The sequence below is a fragment of the Equus caballus genome, chromosome 5, assembly GCF_041296265.1.
Source record: "Equus caballus isolate H_3958 breed thoroughbred chromosome 5, TB-T2T, whole genome shotgun sequence".
Classification (NCBI taxonomy): domain Eukaryota; kingdom Metazoa; phylum Chordata; class Mammalia; order Perissodactyla; family Equidae; genus Equus; species Equus caballus.
In genome coordinates, this window is record NC_091688.1 from 25,977,358 (window position 1) to 25,993,402 (window position 16,045).

Genomic DNA, 16,045 nt, shown 5'->3' on the forward strand with positions numbered 1-16,045 from the left:
AGAACATTCCATCCAAAAACCACAGAAGACACATTCTTTTCAAATGCACATGGAACATTCTCCAGAAGTGATCACATATTAGGCCACAAAGCAAGTCTCAATAAATTTAAGAAGATCGAAGTAATACCATGCATCTTTTCTGACCACAAAGGTATGAAACTAGAAATCAACTACAGGAAGAAAACCAGAGAAGCCATAAAAATGTGGAGATTAAACAAAATGCTACTGAACAATGATTGGGTCAATGAAGAAATCAAAGGAGAAATCAAAAAATTCCTGGAGACAAATGAAAATGAAAATATGACATGCCAAAATCTGTGGAATACAGCAAAAGTGCTTCTAAGAGGGAGGTTTACAGCAATTCAGGCCTACCTCAACAAAAAAGAAAAATCCTATATAAATAATCTAAAAGCACATCTAAAGGTACTAAAAAAAGAACAAACAAAGCCCCAAATCAGCAGGAGGAAGGAAATAATAAAAATCAGAGCAGAAATAAATGAAATAGAAACTAAGAAAACAATAGAAAAAATTAATGAAACCAAGAGCTGGTTCTTTGAAAAGATAAACAAAATTGACAAACCCTTAGCTAGACTCACCAAGAAAAAAAGAGAGAAGGCTCAAATAAATAAAATCAGAAATGAAAGAGGAGAGATTACAATGGACACCACAGAAATACAAAAGATAATAAGAGAATACTATGAAAGGCTATATGCCAACAAATTAAATAATCTACAAGAAATGGATAAATTCTTAGAAACATACAACCTTACAAAACTGGACCAAGAAGAAGTAGAGAATTTGAATAGACCAATCAGCAGCAAGGAGATCGAAACAGCAATCAAAAACCTCCCAAGGGGCCGGCCTGGTGGCACAGCAGTTAAGTTCCCACGTTCCGCTTCTTGGTGGCCCGGGGTTTGCTGGTTCGGATCCCGGGTGCAGACATGGCACTGCTTGGCAAAAGCCATGCTGTGGTAGGTGTCCCACGTATAAAGTAGAGGAAGATGGGCACAGATGTTAGCTCAGGGCCAGTCTTCCTCAGCAAAAAGAGGAGGATTGGCAGTAGTTAGCTCAGGGCTAATCTTCCTTAAGAAAAACCTCCCCCAAAATAAAAGTCCAGGACCAGATGTCTTCCCTGGTGAATTCTACCAAACATTCAAAGAAGACTTAATACCTATCTTTCTCAAACTCTTCCAAGAGGAGGAGTGGCTTCCTAACTTATTCTACAAAGCCAATATTATCCTGATACCAAAACCAGACAAGGACAACACAAAAAAAGAAAATTACAGGCCAATATCACTGATGAACATCTAATGCAAAAATCCTCAACAAAATGCTAGCAAATCGAATACAACAATACATTAAAAAGATCGTACAAGATGATCAGATGGGTTTCATTCCAGGCATGCAGAGATGGTTCAACATCCACAAATCTATCAATGGGATACACCACATTAACAAAATGAAGGCTAAACATCACATGATCATCTCAATAGATGGAGAGAAAGCATTTGGCAAGATACAGCATGCATTTATGATAAAAGTTCTAAATAAAATGGGCATAGAAGGAAAATACCTCAACATAATAAAGGCCATATAGGACAAACCCACAGCAAATATCATTCTCAATGGAGAAAAACTGAAAGCTATCCCTCTAAGAACAGGAACCAGACAAGGATGCCCACTGTCACCACTCTTATTTAACATAGTATTGGAAGTCCTAGCCAGAGCAATCAGGCAAGAAAAAGAAATAAAAGGGATCCATTTTGGAAAAGAAGAAGTGAAACTGTCACTCTTTGCAGACAACGTGATTTTATATCTAGAAAACCCTAAAGATTCCACTAAAAAACTTCTAGAAACAACAAATGAATACAGTCAAGTTGCGGGATACAAAATCAACGTACAAAAATTAGTTGTGTTTCTATACACTAACAACGAAGTAGCAGAAAGAGAAATTAAGAATACAATCCCATTTACAATTGCAACAAAAAGAATAAAATCTCTAGGAATAAACTTAACCAAAGAGGTGAAAGATCTGTACACCAAAAACTATAAAACATTGTTGAAAGAAATCGAAGAAGACACAAAGAAATGGAAAGATATTCCATGCTCTTGGATTGGAAGAATTAACATCGTTAAAATGTCCATACTTCCTAAAGCAATCTGTAGGTTCAACGCAATCCCTATCAAACTTCCAACAACATTTTTCACAGAAATGGAACAAAGAATCCTAAAACTTATGTGGAGCAGCAAAAGACCCCAAATAGCCACAGGATTCCTGAGAAAAAAGAACAAAGCTGGAGGTATCATGCTCCCTGATTTCAAATTACACTACAAAGCCATAGTAACCAAAACAGCATGGTACTGGCACAAAAACAGACACACAGATCGTGGAACAGAATTGAGAGCCCAGAAATAAACCCACACATTTATGGACAGCTAATATTCGACAAGGGAGCCAAGAGCGCGCAATGCAGAAAGGAGAGTCTCTTCAATAAATGGTGTTAGGAAAACTGGACAGCCACATACAAAAGAATGAAAGTAGACCATTCCCTTACACCATGCACAAAAATTAACTCAAAATGGATTAAAGATTTGAATGTAAGACTGGAAACCATGAAACTTCTAGAAGAAAACCTAGGCAGTACGCTCTTTCACATCAGTCTGAGCAGCATATTTTCAAGTCCCATGTCTGACCGGGCAAGGGAAACAAAAGAAACAATGAACAAATGGGACTATATCAAACTAATAAGTTTCTGCACAGCAAAGGAAACCATTAACAAAACGAAAAGACAACCTAACAACTGGGAGAAGATATTTGCAAACCATATATCAGATAAGGGGTTAATACCCAAAATATACAAAGAACTCATACAGCTCAACAACAAAAAAACCCAACAGTCCAATTAAAAAATGGGCAAAAGATCTGAACAGAGATTTCTCCAAAGAAGATACACAGAGGGCCAACAAGCATATGAAAAGATGCTCAACATCATTAGCTATCAGGGAAATGCAAATCAAAACTACAATGAGGTATCACCTCACTCAAGTCAGAATGGCAATAATTAACAAGACAGGAAACAAGAAGTGTTGGAGAGGATGTGCAGAGAAGGGAGCCCTTGTACACTGCAAACTGGTGCAACCACCATGGAAAGCAGTATGGAGTATCCTCAGAAAATTAAGGATAGATCTACCATATGACCCAGCTATCCCACTGCTTGGTATTTATCCAAAGAACTTGAAAACGCAAAGGCATAAAGATATATGCACCCCTATGTTCATTGCTGCATTATTCACAATAACCAAGACATGGAAGCAACCTAGGTGCCAATCAAGGGACGAATGGATAAAGAAGATGTGGTATTTATACACGATGGAATACTACTCAGCCATAAGAAATGATGAAATCTGGCCATTAGTGACAACATGGATGGACCTTGAGGGTATTATGCTGAGTGAAATAAGTCAGAGGGAGAAAGTCAAATACCGTATGATCTCCCTCATAAGTCGAAGATAAAAACAACGACAAACAAACACATAGCAATGGAGATTGGATTGGTGGTTACCATAAGGGATGGGGAGGAGGGCAAAAGGGGTGATTAGGATCACATGTGAGGGGATGGACTGTAATTAATTTTGGGTGGTGGATGCAATCTACACAGAATTCGAAATACATTACGATGTACATCTGAAAGCTATATATTGTTATAATCCAATGTTACTGCAATTAAAAAAAACAAAAAATTTTTAAAAATTTAAAAATAAAAAAACAAAAAGATATTTAAAGCGGTGATTTGATACATGTATACATTATGAAAGGATTCCCACCATCTAGTTAATGAACACATCCATACCTTACATATTTATCTTTTTTATCTTTATTTATTCATTTTTTGGTGAGACTATTTAAGTTCTACTCTCTTAGCAAATTTTATTTATACAACCCAGTGTTATCAACTATAGTCACCACATTCTATATTAGATCCTCGGGCCTTATTCATCTTATGGTGAAAGTTTGTATCCTTTTACCAACCTCTCCCTATTTCCCCCATCCCCAGCCCTTGGCAACCGCTTTTCTCCTCCCGGTTTCTATGAGTTTGACCTGTTATTTGTCTGTTTGTTTTAGTTTCCACATATCAGTGATACCATGCAGTATTTGTCTTTCTCTGTCTGGCTTATTTCACTTAGCATAATGCCCTCAAGATCCATCCATGTTGTCACAAATGGCAGGATTTTCTTCTTTTTATGCCTGAATAATATTCACATTTTCTTGGTCCGTTCACCCACCATTGCACACTTAGGGTGTTTCCATGTCTTGGCTATTGTATATAAGGCTGCAATGAACATAGGGTGCGGATATCTTTTTGAGATAGTGATTTCATTTCCTCTGAACACACACCCAGAAGTGGAATTGCTGGATCATATGCTAGTTCTATTTTTCATTTTTTGAAGAACCTCTATGCTGGTTTCATAGTGGCTGCACCAATTTACATTCCCACCCACAGTACGCAAGGGTTCCCTTTTCTCCACACCCTTATCAACATGTTACCTCTTGTCTTCTTGATGACAGCCATTCTAACAGGTGTGAAGTGATATCTCATTGTGGTTTTGATTTGCACTTCCCTGATGATTAGTGATGAGCACCTTTTCATGTACCTGTTGGCCATTTGTATGTCTTCTTTGGAGAAATTTCTATACAGTTCCTCTGCCCATTTTTAAATTACACTGTTTATTTATTTATTTTTTTGCTATTGAGTTTTATGAGTTATTTGTATGTTTTTGATATTAACCCCTTATCAGATAAATTATTTGCAAATGCTTTCTCCCATTCTGTAGATTGCTTTTTCATTTTGTTGATGGTTTCCTTTGCCATGCAGAAGCTTTTTAGTTTGATGTAGTCCAATTTGTTAATTTTTGCTTTTGTCATGAAATCCAATAAAATCATCACCAAGACCAATGCCAAGGAACTTATCACCTATGTTTTCTTCTAGTAGTTTTATGGTTTTGGGTCTTACATTCAAGTCTTTAATCCATTTTGAGTCGATTTTTGTGTATGATATAAGATAGGGGTCCAGTTTCATTCTTTTGCATGTGGCTGTCTAGTTTTTAAAACATCCTTTATTGAAAAGACTATTCTTTCCCCATTATATATTCTTGGCTCTTTTGTCACAAATTAATTGACCATGTGCACATGGGTTTATTTCTGGGCTCTCTATTCTGTTCTGTTGATATATGTGTCTATTTTTATGCCAATACCATATACTGTGTTGATTACTATAACTTCATAATATAGTTTGAAATCAGGAAGTGTGATGCCTACAGCTTTGTTCTTCTTTCTCAAGATCTTTTTGGCTATTTGGGGTCTTTTTTGGTTCCATACAAGTTTTAGGATTAATTGTTTTATTTCTGTGAAAAATGCCATTAGAATTTTGATAAGGATTGCACTGAATCTGTAGATTGCTTTGGGTAGCATGGACTTTTTAACAATATTAATTCTTCCAATCCATGAGTACAAAATACCTCCATTTATTTGTGTCTTCTTGAATTTCTTCCTTCAATGTGTGATAGTTTTCAGTGTACAGATCTTTCCTCTCCTTGGTTAAATTTATTCCTAGACATTTTATTCTTTTTGATGCAATTATAAGTGGGATTATTCTCTTCAAGGTATTCTTTTTTTTAAAAAAAAAATCTTTATAGAGATATACTTCAAATACTACAAGTTTCACCCATTTAAAGTGCATAATGCAACGGTTTTTAGTATATTCACAGAGGTGCGCAACCATCTTCACAATCTATGTTTGGAACATTTGTTTACTCTGAAAAGAAACCTGGCACCGATAAGTAGTCATCCATATTTCCATCAACTCCCTAGCCCTAGGCAACTACCAAGTTATATTCTGTTTCTATAGATTTCTCTATTATGGACATTTCATATTAATAGAATTATACATGGTGGTCTTTTGTGACTGACTCCTTCACTTGTGATTTCAAGCTTCGTCCACGTTATAGCAAGCATCAGTACTTCATTTCTTTTTTTTGTTTATCCATTCATCAGTTGATGGATATTTGAGTTGTTTCCACTTTTTTGCTACTATGAGTAATGGTGCAATGGAAATTCATGTACAAGTTTTTGTGTGTACATATGTTTTCATTTCCTTTGGGTGTATACCTAGGAGTGGAATTACTGGATCATACGTTGTCTCTATGTTTAGCTTTTTGAGAAACTTTCCACTGCCACTGATAAGGTTGCACCTTATTACATTACCATCAGCAATGAATGAGAGATCCAATTTCTCCATATCTTTTTTATTGTCTGTCTTTTTGATGATAGACATCCTGGTGGGTGTGAAGTGGTATCTCATTGTGGTTTTGATTTGCATTTCCCTAGTTACTAAAGATGTTGAGCATCTCTTCACATGCTTATTGGCCATTTATATGTATGTCTTGGTTTGTTTTTTTTTTTAAGATTTTTTTTTTCCTTTTCTCCCCAAAGCCCCCCGGTACATAGTTGTATATTCTTCGTTGTGGGTCCTTCTAGTTGTGGCATGTAGGACGCTGCCTCAGCGTGGTTTGATGAGCAGGGCCATGTCCGCGCCCAGGATTCGAACCAACGAAACACTGGGCCGCCTGCAGCGGAGCGCGTGAACTTAACCACTCGGCCACGGGCCAGCCCCATGTCTTGGGTTTTTTTGAGAAATATTTATTCAAATCCTTTGCCCACTTTTTACTTGGGTTCTGTGTCTTTTTATCATTGGGTGGATGGCTGAGTTTTTGAGAGTCAGAGTGCAGGAGCAACAGCTTCGATATGGAGAAGGGTGAATGTTTGTGGAAAACGGGAAATAAAACAGATTGGCTGGAGCGTAGTATTTGCATAGGAGATGTGAATCTGTATTTAGCAGAGATGCCTGTCAAATATGTCTATCTCCATAATGAGGATAACAAGGTGACAAAAATGTGATAAAGAGCCAGAGTTTACACACAGGATGAGCTCATAAACAGAGGCTGATGCGACTGCTGTCATAGGCTACCTAAAATGGGCTGGTCCCTGACTTATCTGTGATCTGACTCCATCCTCCCAACCACTCTATGAGTTTTCCCAGTTTTCACATGGGGAAACTAACGGTCAGAGAAGTTAAGTAGCTTGCCCCAGGTCACCTAACCAATAAATAGCAAAGGTGAATTTCAAACCCAAGCCTGTCAGCCTTTGCCATGGTAAGGGGCCTGCAGTGTATCTTGGGAGATAAAACTAGGAAGGAAGAATTGGGGATCTTATTGCACAGGGCCTTGACTTTTCAGAAAAAGAGTTTATGCTTAATTTGAGGGCACTGGATACCTGCCATTTATGAGCAAGGCAGACTAGAAGCTACATTTTGAAAAGATATAACTGGATGGTTTGGAGTAGAGGAGACCAGAAGCTAGGAGACAGATGAGAAGGTTATTAAAATAGTCCAGGTGAAGGATAAAGAGGGCAGAACTGAAAAGGTCATGGGGAACCCCAGGAAGAAAGACAGTGGGGGCAGGAGCCAGCTTATATTGGCTCACAAGAGCCAGTTATTAAGATTTCAGCCAATTGTTAAGTGCTGCCTTTATGAGTAATTAAATTACACAAACTTACAATTTAAAATGCATTTTTAAAACAAAGGTAACATATACTCAAAAGTCACCGCTTCCGAATTATTTAACTGCATTTTACTATCATCTTTGCTCTTGAGGCTATTTTCATCTATTTTATCTATACGATGGAAATGCTATTAGATGGTGCACTACTGCACATCTCTTCTCAAGGTTCAATGGCATCATATTGGTACCTTGAAACTGGCCATGATGGAGTATTTATTTATTTATTTATTTATTTATTTTATTGAGGTCACATTGGTTTATAACGTTGCATAAATTTCAGGAGTACTTCATTATATTTCAGCTTCTGTATAGACTACATCGTGTTCACCACCAAAAGTCTAATTGCCATCAGTCACCATACATGTGTGCCGTTTTACTCCTTTTGCCCTCCTCCCACCCCCTTCCCCTCTGGTAACCATCAATCTATTCTCCTTACATATGTGTTTGTTTATCTTCCACATATGAGTGAAATCATATGGTATCCCTCTTTCTCTGTCTAATTCATTTTACTTAACATAATACCCTCAAAGTCCATCCATGTTTTCACAAATGGCATGATTTTGTCTTTTTTATGGCTGAGTAGTATTCCATTATATATATACCACGTCTTCTTTATCCATTCATCCATTGAGGGACACTTGGGCTGCTTCCAATTCTTGGCTATTGTGAATAATGCTACAATGAACATAGGGTTGCATATATCTTTTCAAATTAGTGTTTTCATGTTCTTTGGATAACTACCCAAAAGTGGAATAGCTGGATCATATGGTATTTCTATTTTTAACTTTTTGAGAAATCTCCATACTGTTTTCCACAGTGGCTGCACCAGTTTGCATTCCCATCAGTGGTGTATGAGGGTTCCCTTTTCTCCACATCCTCTCCAACATTTATTTCTTTTCTTTTTAATAATAGCCATTCAGATAGGCATGAGGTGATATCTCATTGTAGTTTTGATTTGCACTTGCCTAATAATTAGTGTTGTTGAACATCTTTCATGTGTGTATTGGCCATGTGTATATCTTCTTTGGGAAAATGTCTGTTCATATCCTCTGCCATTTTTTGGTCCAGTTGTTCATTTTGTTGTTGTTGAGTTTTAAGAGTTCTTTATACATTCTGGAAATTAACTCCTTATTGGATATATGATTTGCAAATACTTTCTCCCGGTTGGTGGGTTGTCTTTTCGTTTTGTTGATGGTTTCCTTTGCCGTGTAGAAACTCTTTAGTTTGATGTAGTCCCATTTGTCTATTATGATAGGGTATTTATAGCATGGGAAATCAGCAAATTCCGTAAATCTAGGGTTTTCTTCTTGGGGATGCTGGTTATTCAACATTTACCAGCATGCCACTGGGGAGAAGAGATGCTGAGGAAGCAGAATATGTAGAATTGGGCAGTTCCACAGATGTAGTGCAAAGAGAGAGGCAAAGATGTGGTGTGAGGGTGTTTGGTCTGTGACACATGCCTGGAAGTGCTGAGTGACTTGACGCATGTAAAGGATGTGGGATGTGGAGCAATGGGAAAGACAATGCTTCCTTGAGGAGGCAGGTCTGTTTCAGGGTTTGAGAGAGAAGTAGGGGTAAGGACAGGGATGGTGGTGCACACGGGACACCTATGTTTAGTCTATGACTCCATTTGGTCACCTGATTTCTTCAGCCACAGGACAAAGGGTGGGACTTTCCAGGGCAGAGACTGGCTTATCCATCTGTGCCTAAGTGCTCACTTCAGGGGGCCTGCTAGGTGTTGAGTAGAGAGGATTTAAACTGAATTCTCCATTCTTTCTGAGAGTCAAGCTGGAACCACCACTCTCCATTTTTCCTGAACAGTTAAAAAAAATCCAGCAGAGTCAAGGTCTCTGGGGATAGCAAGTATCCAATGTCTACTTATAACTAACCATCTGACCTTGGACAAATTACTTAACCACTTTGAGCCTCAGTTTCCTCATCTGTTAAATTAGAAGTTTGGACTAAGAGTTTTCCCAGCTTGAGTTCTATGAGCCTTTGCCCTTCACGCCATGTCCCCTTGCTGTCTGCTTAACTGCTGGGCAGGCTTGACTGAGTTCTGGGGGCTCTGCTCCCAAGATAGTAATTTATGAAGCAATCATTCATCTGGACATCATCCATCAGGTAGGGAAGGAGGGCCTGCGATCCCGTCAGCCTGAGTAAAGGCGACACAGAAGGGCTTTATCAAATGAAATGGGACGGATGGATGGCAGGCTTCCTAGTGTCAGGGAAATATTGATTCAGGCAAATATATGATCTATCACATGAATATCGCAGAGGCTGTTGCAAATAGAGACACTGCGGTATGGAGAGTGTTTTTTACATGATGAAGGATGGCTTTTTGGTGCCGCATCATTGCAATGAGAAGTGATGCACGGAGCCGTAGCTTCACTCCCTGAGCCATGCATTATGGAAACAATGATGCTCTTTCATCACCACAGATAAGCGGAGAAATGTACAATTATGGTCCTAATAAAATCAGAGGAAGAGAGATGATGGCAGCTTCTCCAGGGATCCAGAGTTGCCCTAGACCAGGCAGGGTGCAAGGCTGCTAATTGGACTTTCTGAAAGCTGCCTGCTGGAGGGGGTTGTGGGGCAACTGCTGGCTCCCCACATTGTCTGTCTTGCCTGAGAGCCAGTGAGCACACAAGAGCCCTTTATCAGGCCTTAGTCATGCTAGTTATTGTAATCATTATCGTAATCACAGGTGTCCGAACTTTATGCTTACAGCACAGTTTCTACTTTTGTCCATATTGGCATTTGAGCCTATAAACAAATCTGCTTTGCTGATGCAGGAACTGGACTCAGAAAGGTCATTTGACTCATTGAAGCTATTCTGCTGTCTGGCGCTAGAGCCAATACCAGAATTCAGGCTTCCCTTGTCCAGGGCTCATCTCCAGCAGCCATCAGCTTTGAAGCAGACTACAGAGCAAACTCACCTCAGGAAACTCCCCATGTCCCGTTAGGAAATCTCAAACACTGCACTCCATTCAGACTAATAATGTTAAGGGGAGAGGCAGTTGCTTGCCAGCCTTCCTACCATGCACTTGGATTCCAGTCTCAGCTATGCTGCTTTCTACCCTGTGTCCTCCAAATGCTTATTATTCCCAAGCCTCAGTTACCATATCTATAAATGGAGATGAACTCATTCAACATGTTTAACTGAGCATCTATTACTTGCCGGGTACCATGATAGATGCTGATAATAATAGTGCCTACCTCACAGGTATTTGGGCAAAAATTAAACGAACTGAAGGTAAGTAAAGTGCTAAGTGTCATGCCTGGCCAGTGATAAACACTCAGCTGATGTTGGCAGTTAATATGAGTGAAGTTCCCCTACCTGTCCCTATTTCTTCCTTTTACAAGTATTTATTTGAGGGTCTGATATAACTTTGGAGTTCAGGAATGAATAACGCATGGTCCCCGTCATTGAAGAGCTCTGTCTCATGGCACAGGTCATCCTGGGTTTGAATCGTGCCTGTGCTACTGGCATAACTGTACAGGCTAATGTGAGGTGCGAAGATTATATATGTAATATCTAGCCCAGTGCCGCAAACACAATTAGCATTCAGTTGATGATGCTGATTATCATTATTATATTATCATTACTATTAGACTAGTATTAAACAGATAAACAGATACTTTCAATGCAATGGGAATGTCCTAGGAGGAACAAAAAGCAAAGGGCTGAGTTCACAGAGCTGATCCTTGACAGATATGTTGAAATTGCTCTAGAGGAAAAGAAGAAAAGGGCTGCTAAAGCAGAGGGAACAGAACTTGCAAAGGCTGGAATATTCATGGAGAGGGGACAAGTTCTGTGTGGCTGGAGGAAAAGGAGAATTGGAGAGGGTCCAGCGAGGTGAGGCTGGAAAGATGGGGCAAAGTTGTAAAAGGCCCTGTAAGAAACTAGGAAGTTTGTCCTGGAGAAACCGGCACTGGGGAGCCATTGCAGATTCATAAGGGCATATTTTGGGATGGGAGAGAGAGAGCAGGCTTTGATTACCTGTGGCAGGCTGCTTTCTCTGGCCCCTCCTCTCACAGTCCCTCCCTCATCCAGCTAAATACCCAACCAATACCCCTAAAACTAGTGCCCTCCCTGCCTCATCCCTGCCATCGGGGTGCCAAGCCTGCGGTGGAGTCTGTGCTCACCATGCCCTCTGCATGGCCCTGTCTTGCTGGGAGCTCTGCTGAGCATCTGAATTCACCTCCAAAAGCAGAAGGAAGAAAGATTTTGAGCCAGGCTGTTTGACGTCGACGCAGCAGAGCTCAGTTTCCAAAGCATCCAGGTTCCGGAGACTTCAGGGCTGAGGCAGCCTCCCTGTGGTTGATGACCAGAGCTTGCTATGGGTGATTCTACCAACCAGTCTCCCTGGGTCAGAAAATAAGAAAAAAGCAGATGTGAGCAAAACTCCCCTGCAGGCTTTTCAGATCCCCCACTGTTCTTCCTGTTTCTCTTTCATCTCCGCGTCTGTTGGGGCATTTCCTGAGGGCTGCCTTCTGTTCTACATTGATGATGGACCATTTTTCAGTTACCCTTTGAGATTTTAGCCCTGTTATTAACTTGTCAACAGGTTTCCCCTCCATTTTCATTACTCTTGCTCAGCAGCAGATGGTGGAACATGGGCATAGCTGATCTCTAACTCGCTCTCCCTTTCACGAGTGGCTGTTTCATCCTTCCTGGTGACCTCCGTGCATGAAAGGCACATTGTCTATGTGACATCTATGCTGAGCCCAGTTCTCTCCCTCAGCATGCAGAAAATCCACCTTCTGCGGCAGGGAGCTCCTTTCCTTTGCGGCTTCTGGAAGTGTTTGAAGGGATGTCAAACTTCCCACCCCCTGGTGCAGGACTGTCTATGGAGCAGAGAATCCAGGCCCCGCCCTTAGCAGAGGTTCTCCCTTCTCTCTTCTTAGGAACTCACTCCCTCAGTAAAATGTAAAAAGGAAGTGAGGTCTCCTGGTATCAACCTTCCTATTTGTTGTCCTGAAACTTCTAGAGCCTTGGGTGTTCCATAGAGACCGAGGGCCTCACATCCCAGCTGGGTCCTCCAGGAGAGCAAGGCCTTTCCTGACTTCCCCTGACCATAAAGAAGCAGATGTCAGCATCCGGCCCTCAGGAGATGTGGGAAATACGCTTTCTCAGATATCCTACCGGTAAAACCACTTAAACCCTGGTTAATGGTCACTCACTCAAACCAATTTTTTTCTCTTTTAAACAAGAGCCTTCAGGATACAGTGATTTATCCTAAAGAGTGTTTTTATGGTGGAAGAGACCCTGTTTGGGCAGACAGGTCTTTGGAACTCTTGAGCCGCATTTACTGTGTAGGTCGCCACCTCTGTTCCATGGCTTCTGCCTGGTTAGCTATTTTTCTGGCTTTCCTGAGAATCAGCACAGGGATGACAGAGAATGGTAAGTGTCCCACGGTTGTTACCATGTGGCTAATGAGAGGAGCGGCTCCTCGCTTTTAGGATTCCTTTAATCAAGACCTTGGAATCAGTAACTGGTTGTCTGGGGTCTGGTGTTGCCACCTCTTCTTTTGTGTGTGTTATTCTGACTCCCCAACATAGTCACGAGCTCCTTGGGGTCAGGGACCTGTACTTATACTTTGTGCATATCACATTAATAGGCAATCTCTGTACAAAATCAGAGATAGTCATTATTTTGATAGTCATTGTTTTATTTAATAGTTTCAAAGCCCCTTGAGGATAGATGTCATGATTGCTATTTTATAGAAGAGGAGAGAGAAAGGTTAGAATGCATTGGCCAGGGTCCCACAGCTAGTAAGAGGCGGAATCCAGATTTGAACTGGGCTTGGCACAGCCTGGGCAATTTCTCCCACATCACACCAGAGAGCGTAAGCACCAGGTCTCCTGCTTCCAGTCATGGCTTCTTGGCTATGTGATTACTAGAGAGAGTCTATGTCACAAGTTCTCGCTCCTCAACTTTGTAGCCTCATCTGTTTCCTGGTCAGTCCTGATCATGGTAAGACAGCAGAGGAAAGTGCCAGGAGAGCTGGTGGGTGTGGCCGAGTCTCTGTGTGCAGGAGTCTGGGCTTGCAATCTGATAGTCCTAATTTACCTCTCTTGATTCATTTTGATTTTATTTTGTTTCTAAGATAAACATGAACACATTAGCAGTCTTTTTCAAAAGGGATCCCTCATCTGAACCACAAAATCAGGAATGTGATTTGAGTGACAATTTTCTCAATTCTTCCAAGGATGGTATACAACTGGTGCCATTGTAGATGCATGGGAGAGAAATTAATTCATTCATTACATACAATGGATGCCTTTGGACAGGGGTTCTCAAAGTGTCACGTTTGAATCGCTGGATGTCTCTAAGACTCTTTCAGGAGATCCATGAAGTCGAAACTCTTTTCATTCTCATACTAAGACATTATTTTCCTTTTTCACTGTATTGACATTTGCCCTGACTATGGAAAAGCAGGGGTGTGTAAAACTGCTGGTACCTTAGCATTAATCGAGCAGTGGCATCAAACTGTGCTGGGAATCATTGTAGTTTTCACCACCACACATTTGCTGGAAAACAAAGTTGATTTCCCTTAAGAATTCCTGCATAAGGTTTTAAAAAATATTTTGTGTAACAAATTAAGAAGTATTCATAAAGCACATCTGCTGCATACCAAAGGACCATGAACATGTAGAGGAAAAGCAGTTGTATGATTGCTGGGGTTGTGGGCTGACCAGCGGCTTCTTCCATCAAACACCGTTTTAACTTGAAAGAATGACTGATAGACAAACTATCATTATCCAGACTTGAGTGTTTTGCAGATTTTTTTTTAATAATGCCTGAAGTGGGCCAATCAGTTCAAGGAATACAACTGACGATTTTCTTGCCTATGATAAAATTGAGCTTTCAAGTGAAAATTAGAAGTTTGGAAAACCTGTTCTACCACTGTGAGCTTGACAACTCCCCGAGTCTTGAAGATTTTTCTGAGGAGCTTGATGGTGATATTAATGATTGTGACTTGTTTTGATGCTGTATAGTGAAATGTGTCAACATTTGGAAGATCAGCACAACTCAGTGAAGTAATATTTTCCAAATGCCAAGTGCATACCGTTATAAAATCATGCATGGGTAAAAGAACCATTCAAAGTGTAAGACAGACCAGTAGATTTTAGCGTAACAGAATACATAAAGTTCTCCAATACAATTTCAGATTCTACATTACAGCTAACCTTTAAGGAACTACCATTTGTTGCATTTTGGCATAGAATCAAAGAATATCCCCAATTATTGGAAAAGGCGATAAAATTATCCTTCCTTTATGCAGCTGAATTTTCTTCATTTACTTCATCCCAAGAACATATCACCAAAGAGTAAATAAAGAAGTATACACAAATCCAAATGTTTTCTAAGTCAGACATTAAAAAGATTTACAAGAAATAAAACAATGCACTATCCTCATTATTTTATGAAAAATATTTTTATAAAAATATGTTGTGTTATTAACATGTAATAGGCTTATTACTATTATTTTAAAATACAATTTAAAATTTTTCTCAGTTTTGATTTTTAATATGGTAAACATCACTACATATAGTCCATATGAACCAAGCTCTTTGAGATCTTCAAGGATTTTTTTTAAGAATATAAAGAAGTCCTGAAATAAAAAAAAAGCTTAGGAATCACTACCTTAGAGCCTTAGGTTTAATTTTCTCATAGATTCCAGAACATTAGAATCCAAAATTCTGTAGAATCACTATGAGAAAGGCAGTCAATCTTATATCTTCTAACAGCTCCCTGAGGAAAGATGCATAGGAGGCAAATTTCTTGAGCCCTTGGCTTTCTTAAATTAGCACTGTTATTCTCTCATACTTAACTGATAGTTTTGTTGGGTATAGAATTCTAGGTGGAAAATAGTTTCCTTCAGAATTTCGATGGCTTTCCCACAATTTTTACCTCCCAGTGTTGCTGTTAAGAAGTCCAAAGCCATTTTAATGACCAATACTTGTATTAATTTAAACCTCCCCCACCCCACTCCCCCAAAAGGATTGTAGGATATCTTCTTTTTCTTGAGCGCTCTGAAATGCCATGTTTATATAACAGGGTGAATTTGTTTTTATCCATTTCTATTTTGATGGGTATTTGGTAGACTCTTTCAATCTGGAAACTCATGTCTTTCAGTTCTGGAAAATTCTCTTGAATTGTTTCATGGTTGCTTTCATGTCTTCTCGTCATTTCTTTCTAGATTCCTTCTGTTTGAATATTGCACTTCCTAAATTGGTCTTCTAATATTTTTATTCTTTTTCTTCCAGTTTCCCTTCTGCTATCTCTCTCTCTTTCTCTCCTTCTCCCCTCTGGTTTACTATCTAGGAAATTGTCTCAATTTAACTTTTAAGTTCATATTAAAATATTTTATTTCTGCAATCATCTTTTAAATTTTTCTTATTCTCTTAATTTTCCTTTACA